Here is a 7,522-nt window from a genome sequence, read left to right on the forward strand (position 1 = left end):
ACTTGTGAGCGTCCAGGTGGCGTAGCAGGTCATTGACTGCTTCCTCTTGGATTACGGGGGAATGGAGAGACAGACTTACAAAGGCAGTTTGCCTCCACTAGCTAGCAGGAAAGCTGAGAAGGGATTTTTAATCAATTTCATAAATATCAACAACAGTCATGACTTTTAATTTTTTAAATTTTTTTTAACTGTTTGGAGATTTGACCTTTCCCTTGAATCCCACATTTTTCCTGTGGCCTTAAGGAGAAACGACTGTATTGTGAATATGCTTTTGTTCCTTGCAGCAGAAAGAATAAAACTGAACTCAGAGTTAAAGAAAAATAAAATATTTAAACCTACACTCCCAGGAGAGTGCTATATAGCAGGAGTGGAAGTAAAATAATGTGCAATCTTGCTCCTTTATTTTTTGAAAACTCTGAAGCATTGAGTTGCATGGAAGCATGGAGAAAGGGAAAAGATAACCCACAGACTGTGTCATAGGCTCACTCTGGCTCTAGAGAAACCTGTGAAGCCAAAGGAGCCTCCTCAGGCAGTGATCATCAGCAGGTCTGCTTCTGTTACGTCTATTTCTCTGTTCCTCAGCTGGGCTCTTTGTCATGGTACAGCTATGCACGGATCCAGGTATGCCTGGAGCTAGAGAAGTGGAGAGGGGCTAATAGTTTGGATGGCTAAAACTTCGAGCTAGTACTGCCACTGAAAGCAGTGGTCCTCTCTTTCTTGTACCCACACCAACATAGGTGTTTCTGCCTCCTGGTTCCCTCCTCTGTGCTTCCCCTCCTTTGGACTGGCTTAAGCATCTCTGGACCATCACCATACGGTGACCTGCACTGGGGAAGTGATCAGGAGGGCTTTTGGATGGCTGATATTTCAGTTGGGTCAGTTTTACAAACCGATTTACCACATGGCCACATTAAAAGCTTTCTCTGAAGAAGTACGGGTGGAGAAATGGGTACTGGCTTACCCCATGTCACTGAACTACAGTTTGAGGCTGTGGTTTTCTGATACAGCGGATGTAACTGCAGGCTGCTACTGCCCTGCTCTTATCGCTTCCCTTGCACTTCGCGCTGGTGTTCATCTGGGATCAGAAGTTCAGCGAACTAAAGCAGCTGAAGCCAAATAAGAAAAATTTAACTTTCTAAACAGGCTCAGCATGAGGTCAGACCAGTGCCAGCACTGGGGTGAGGGAGCCGGCAGAAATGCATGGTCAAGGACGGAAAGAGGGAACGGTGGCAGCAGCCACTGCTGGGTTTGCTTGACCACCCCCTCAGTGCTTAATTTGCCTAAACTCAACGTGGGTCAAACATTTGCTGGATTCCCATTAAAAAAATTCAGACTCCAGTAGAAGACAGACTATAAAAATAATGTTGAGCTTAAATGCCCAATGCACATGTTGTTACCAGATAGGAACAGAAACTATGTTTGCCTAGATTATTTCTCTTTCAAGGTTTTTACCTTTACTTCTGCACTCTTGTCAGGGTATTGTGCATGAATAGAGACAAATATTGATATTTCATATGTTTTGAAATTTGTACTATGTAATTTATATGACCAGCACATCACAGTGCTACCAATGTGACAGCACTATTTCGAAATGCAACCCCCTACCTTAATTGTCAGCCCTATAATTTTACAGTCTTCATAGTTTGCTTCTTAACAGTGCCTCAATCCAGTAAATGCGTTCAGATCTCAAAGGTGCATTTACAAATAATTAAAAAATATGCCTGATTGGGCTTGCTAACTCAGAACAAATATAGAAGCTGGTTTTCACGTAACAAGGCCATAATTCTCCATTTCCTTGCAATTGTGTGGGTGATTACATGGGCTACCACAGCTGTGTCACAGGGATTTGCAGGCAGATGAGAGTTTTCTGGTTTCTGTGGAGAACCAGGGGACTGTAGGTCATGCTGTGGGTTTTACAGCAGCGTTGAGCCGATGTGTCTAGCTGCTGCTACAGAAAAGGGCAGCCCAACTCCCCTGGACCAGGGCTCCTGCTACTTGGCCTGGTGCACCTGCGTTGGTGTGTCTGACCCGGTGATGAGCAGTCTGGGGAGCTCAGCCAGGTTACCGTCATGTCAGACTAGCACCAATGACAGTGCAAGGGATAAGGTCAGCTGGCCTGGGGTCAGGGGGTGAGGTGCTCCACAGACCCCCTTTTTACTGGGGGACTCCACAGTGAGATTGGCGTCTCATGAAGTCAAACCCTGATGTTAAAGTACAGCTGTGCCAGTCCAGGAGCCCCTTCTCACCCCTCTCATCCGTTCTTCCCCTGCCCAACCCCTGTTTAGACGTCAAGTTTTTGGTAGAGGTCATAGCAATGCTGGACAGGATTTGGGGGACTACATCCAGACAGCTCTGTGGCTGTTTGGGTGAGGGTGCCTCCTGTGTATTAAGGCAGCAAGCACAAAGATGCTCACTTGAAGATTTAAAACCGAATGGCAAAACTGGAACTAAATGGCTGGTCAGAGCAAAAGCCAACACCACCTGAGAGACAGTGATAGCAAAGGTGGGAGCTTGAAAGTGAAGATAAGCACGGTAATGCTGTGTTTGGTGTGACAGAAGAGGAGACAGTGGAAGGAATCGGGGAGATGGGTAACGTTGAGATCAAGAGCTGTGGAAACTATCTTTCCAACAGCATTCCAGCTAGATAAGAGCCAGACAAGACGCTATTTGTCAAGGACAGTGCATCGAAGAAGCCTTGAGGTGTAAGATAATAAGGAAGGACAACTTGGAACAGAACTTGAACTTTCTGGGGGACAGGTATAGCTGTCCTGGAGGTGCATTGCACAAGGAATCTGCAGAGACCAAAGTTCTTCTGCTGATAAGCAGCACTAACACTATCATATTTATCTTTTATGGATCTTATATAGTCTACCTGGTTTGGGAAGATTCTCCCACCCCCCGTAACACAGCTGCCATCTAGCACAGTGGCCTTTGACTTGGAGTTGTGGACGTTTATGAGGGTTTGTTTCATTGCTTCTCACACTAAGGGCCATTGCCAAAATGGGTATATTGCCATGATGTTTGCATTAGTGTTCAACTGAACTGTTGTACAATCTGCTGGCTCTGTGTTTGCACCACTTTCCTGTGTATTGGGCCAAATGAGTTTATTGGCAGGAGTTAAAAAGAAGTGTTTGTATGTTGTATCCATTGCTCTTCACATTGTTACTCATGTCTTCAAAGCGTTGGGGCTGCTTAAAGCAAGCCTATGTATTCCTTTGTGTTTTCACAAGCCATTCTCAGCTCTGATTTAAAAGGCAAGCCAAACACAAGGCATGATTACAATATCGTTTGTAAACCCAATGATTTTTAATTTAATTCCAATGAGTATTGCAGAATATTCACAGGAAGCTGAAGTTGTGAGCGCTTGTCTGAGGAATCAGAGTCCAGCACTTAACGCTCATCCTCTTTGGGAGGAGAATCTGACAACACATGGCCAACATGTCGCTCAAAGTTAGGATTGCAAAGAATGGAAATGACTTCTGAAAAGATATTAGCTAAGCATTATTTATAGCACTGATTGTCAGCGGTGGTACAATTTCCTTTCATTTTTTGCGTAAAAGATCCTTCTCTTGATAATCACACATCCTTTTCTGCAGTAGCATATAATTGTATAGCTTAGAAATCAGGGTGATATAATAGAAAGCTGTTAATTGTTTCCTGATGCTCAGGATGTAACTAACTTATACTTTCCTCTAGCTGAAATTAATTTATTTTTACTAAGATGTGGAAAGAGTAACTCCTAGCTTAAACTGCTATTTTGCTGCTTGGTCAGTACAAACAGAGGGAGATTGTGATGTGAAGAAGCTCAAAGTAGCATTATCAATCCCAAAGCATCAAATCCCAAAAGAGATTATACAAATACCATTTTGAGAATTATTTGGGGCTAGAAGCTTAAAGACTTGTCTCAGACAATTAAAGTATTTTCAAAACTAATAGCATTTGGACAAACTCAGACCTTTCAAGTCTGTCGGGAAATGGTAGAAATAGATGAGGTTAAATTAGCAAGTAGGTCTCTGTGACGAGAAAAATGGCTATGTAATAGGAGCCATTGGTATCAAACTGCTGCTTGTCTAATTAAATGAGGCGATGAAAGTAGGTTCTTAAAAGCACACTGAACAAAAGAAATAAAACAAGGTTTATTAAAATCTTATTATCTCAACCTTAATTTATGCAAAATTATGCAGTTATCTAAAATAGACAGCAAAAAGGTGTCTTCATACAAGAAATGCATTGACACACTGGAGCAAGTCCCAGGGAGGGCTGGCTCTCAGGGTGGGGGTGGGCTGGAGCACATGCTGTACAAGGAGATGCTGAGAGCTGGGTCTGCTCAGCCTAGAGAAGAGAAGGTTCAGGGGGATCTTACTGCTGGCTACAACTACTTAAATGAGAAGGTGTAGGGAAACAGGGAGAGAGTCTTCTCCAAGCTGCACAGGGATAGGACAAGAGGCAGTAGGCAGAATTGGCAAGGGAATTTCTAATTAGATATTTGGAAAGAACTATTCACTGTGAGGGTAAGTAAAAAATTGGAATAGGGGCCTGGAGAAGCTCGGAGGTACTAAAATCTTGCCTGGACACAACCCTGAGCAACTTACACTAACTGGACATGCTTTCAGTATAGGTGGCACCAGATGACCTCCAGAGGTCCCTTCCAACCTGAATTACTCTGTGTTTCATGAATGCATAGTGTGATGTCTTCTTTAAACCGTGGTGGCTGATATTATCAGCATTTTGTTACTGGCTGGTAACTAGAGATTATTATACACGCAGTTGCACTGGTGGGAGGGCTTGTGAGAATACTTCCTAACCTACTTCAGTGCAAAATCAGATGGGTTGGTTTGTACAATGCATGCAGTGGTTGACAGTACCACTCCTTTCACATTGTCCAGCTTTTCAAGCAAATTTAAGGATGAGAAATGTATCCATTTCCAAATGAATGCCTGAGAACTTTTGAAATCTCTCAGTTTCAACTGAGATTTTTATGAAGATGTGAAGGTGAGAACCTGGTTCCCTTGACCACACTGTCTTAAGTCAGGCCAGGATTTTACCCCAGATCATGTGACATTCATGAGATGCCAACATCACAACTCTTCCCGCCACCAAGAGAGCTTTTCAAGGTGTCTGTGAGGTTATCTGTTGATCCATTTCTTAAGAACTTGGGGGACAGAGACCAAAGTGCACGTACTTGGGACATACTGGTTTTATATCAGTCCTTAAAGGATGAGAATCGAGAAAAGACTTGGGGCAGTGTGTGGAGTAATACATACTGGAAGGCCAGTAGATCATGTTAGTGCCAGAAATCCTGCTGGCTATGTCGTGTTGGCATTACAAGAGGAACAGTAATCTCAGGACAAGCCATCTGCTCCTCCATTCTCACTGCCTGCACGTCAATACAACAAACGGATTGAGCGCTCTCAGATCCTCTCACACTGTGAACAAAGGGCCCAGTTTGGGAGTTCATTTGTGTGCATAAATTCCGTTTTTCCATAGTCTTGCAGCTCCAACTTTTCTTGTGGAAAGTGGATTTTCAGTCCCGCGTTGAGGGAAGAAGGTATTAGAACTGTTAACACTTTCTTCCCTTGGAGGGGGATGTCTCATCCGATAATCCATTTGGAAGGTAATGAGGTATATTCCCTTGCCTTTACAGATGCGATCAAAGACGTGATTAAATCAGGCATGTGCCCAACCATTATCCCACTGCTTTGAAAATAATAATATTTCTTTCAACACACACAAAGCAATGAGATTTGTTGCTTTTTCTGTATGCCATTGTGCTTTATCACAATGTTGCAAGGCCTAGATCCTTTAAAAATATTTCATAACAGGGGAAAATCCAATCATTTTAGGTTTCTATAAAGTGGTGGTTTTTCCAAGTGCTATACTTTGGGTCTACTGTAATGAATCAAACAGTGGTGGTTGAAAGATAATTGCTTGCATTCACTTTATTTGGCTACAGAGGGGCTAGAGCTGCTCCAAACTAATAACGTCATATGACTTTTTTTGGTTAAATCTGTAAATCAACGCCAGCTGAAACAGTGTATCCTACATAATTTCACATGAAATGTGTTTGTACTCTGTGTTGATTTCTTTTCTGATGAATATGGAACATCTGAGTTTATATGAGGCCAGTAATAACAGTACTCTTGGGAAACACATTACTGGGGCAAAGGAGGAAGAAAAAAGGATTGCATAAACTGTTTAGGAGAAGCACAACAAACAGGGAGAGAAGAATTTATTTAAACATATAGTGGCTAAGGAAAAGTTCCAGTGGAATGAAAATTGTGACATTTTGCTTGCTGGCTGAAGACTGTACACAGTGCATCTTTTCATGTAAAATATCAGTATTCCACCTCAGAAAATGATAGACCTGTGAAAAAAGGCATAGAAAGGTGTTGGCCACTTGATCAATGATTTCATGTTTTCAGTGGCCACAAATCTTTTGCACTTTCAGCAGTTCATATATGCACAGCCTACTTACATATGGACTGAAATCTTGTATAGTTCGGCATTCAGAAAGCTCATTGTAGTTACGTTCAAATTAAGACCTAATTGGCACTGTTTGTATTGTGCTTTGGTAGCCAGGGCGAGTAATGGACTAAACCTTGGCATGCTCTTTAGCATGCCTCCACATGTCTGGGTAGCTAGAACAAGAAGTGCCCATGGTCCATCTGCCTAACCGTGGTCATTGACACCATCTGAGGAGCAACCATACCCAGGCTCCTACAACAGATTCTACCTTTCTTCAGGACAGTTGATGTCAAGGCTCGTCTTGAGTAAATGAATTTGATTTAGGATTAACACACAGCATTGGGCTATTTACACTGATGATAGGTGAATATCTGAGTCTGTGTAAAGGCACAGTGCAGGCCCTAACCTCTCACCGTCTCTTGTCCTGTTGCCCATCTAAAGCCGATCCCTAACTGTCTGTGCAGCATGTGTTTTGGATTCAAGTTCAGGCCTGACCCAGAGTTTGGAGTATGCTGTAAACATAACCATATTGTTGTAATCTAAGTCTACCAGCATTCAACTGAGGCTGATATCGTATGTAAAGCTGATGCCGTTACTTGGTGAATAAGGGTCAGGGTGCATGTTCTGAGTTATTAAAGCAGTAAGAAGTCACAGTTTGAGTTTATTGTCAGAGCACATAAATACCTGTTCACTGAGCTTTCTGCATGTGTAGAGAGAGAATTTTGCCTAGAATGAGAAATGGCAAACACATGGCCCAGCAATGGGAGCAAGCTGTTCACTAGAGCACCAGAACTTCTCTGGGCTCCTTACTGATTTATTTATTATTTTAAAGGAAAAATTCCATTTAATCTTAAGAGCAGAGGAAGAACACTTCTGTAATATTTATCTTTTCAAAGCTCATCTACTTGTAAACATCTAACAAGGCCTAATCAAACAAGACAAGATCCTTGATAGCATCCTGACCGAAGGAACTATTCATAAAGAGTGGTTATGCAGCAGCCGTGTATCTGTTCATATCATATATCAGATGTAGAAAAATGCTGAGCTCATTGAAAGA

At 42.4% G+C, this 7,522-nt stretch overlaps 1 protein-coding gene across 1 annotated transcript in view; it reads left to right on the top strand.

Moving 5' to 3' along the window:
* Window positions 1–7,522, top strand: part of DEPTOR (DEP domain containing MTOR interacting protein) — a 78,433-nt gene that overhangs the window by 8,636 nt on the left and 62,275 nt on the right. The window lies entirely within an intron of this gene.

This window comes from Aptenodytes forsteri, unplaced genomic scaffold (assembly GCF_000699145.1).
Source record: "Aptenodytes forsteri isolate BGI_AS27 unplaced genomic scaffold, ASM69914v1 Scaffold49, whole genome shotgun sequence".
Classification (NCBI taxonomy): domain Eukaryota; kingdom Metazoa; phylum Chordata; class Aves; order Sphenisciformes; family Spheniscidae; genus Aptenodytes; species Aptenodytes forsteri.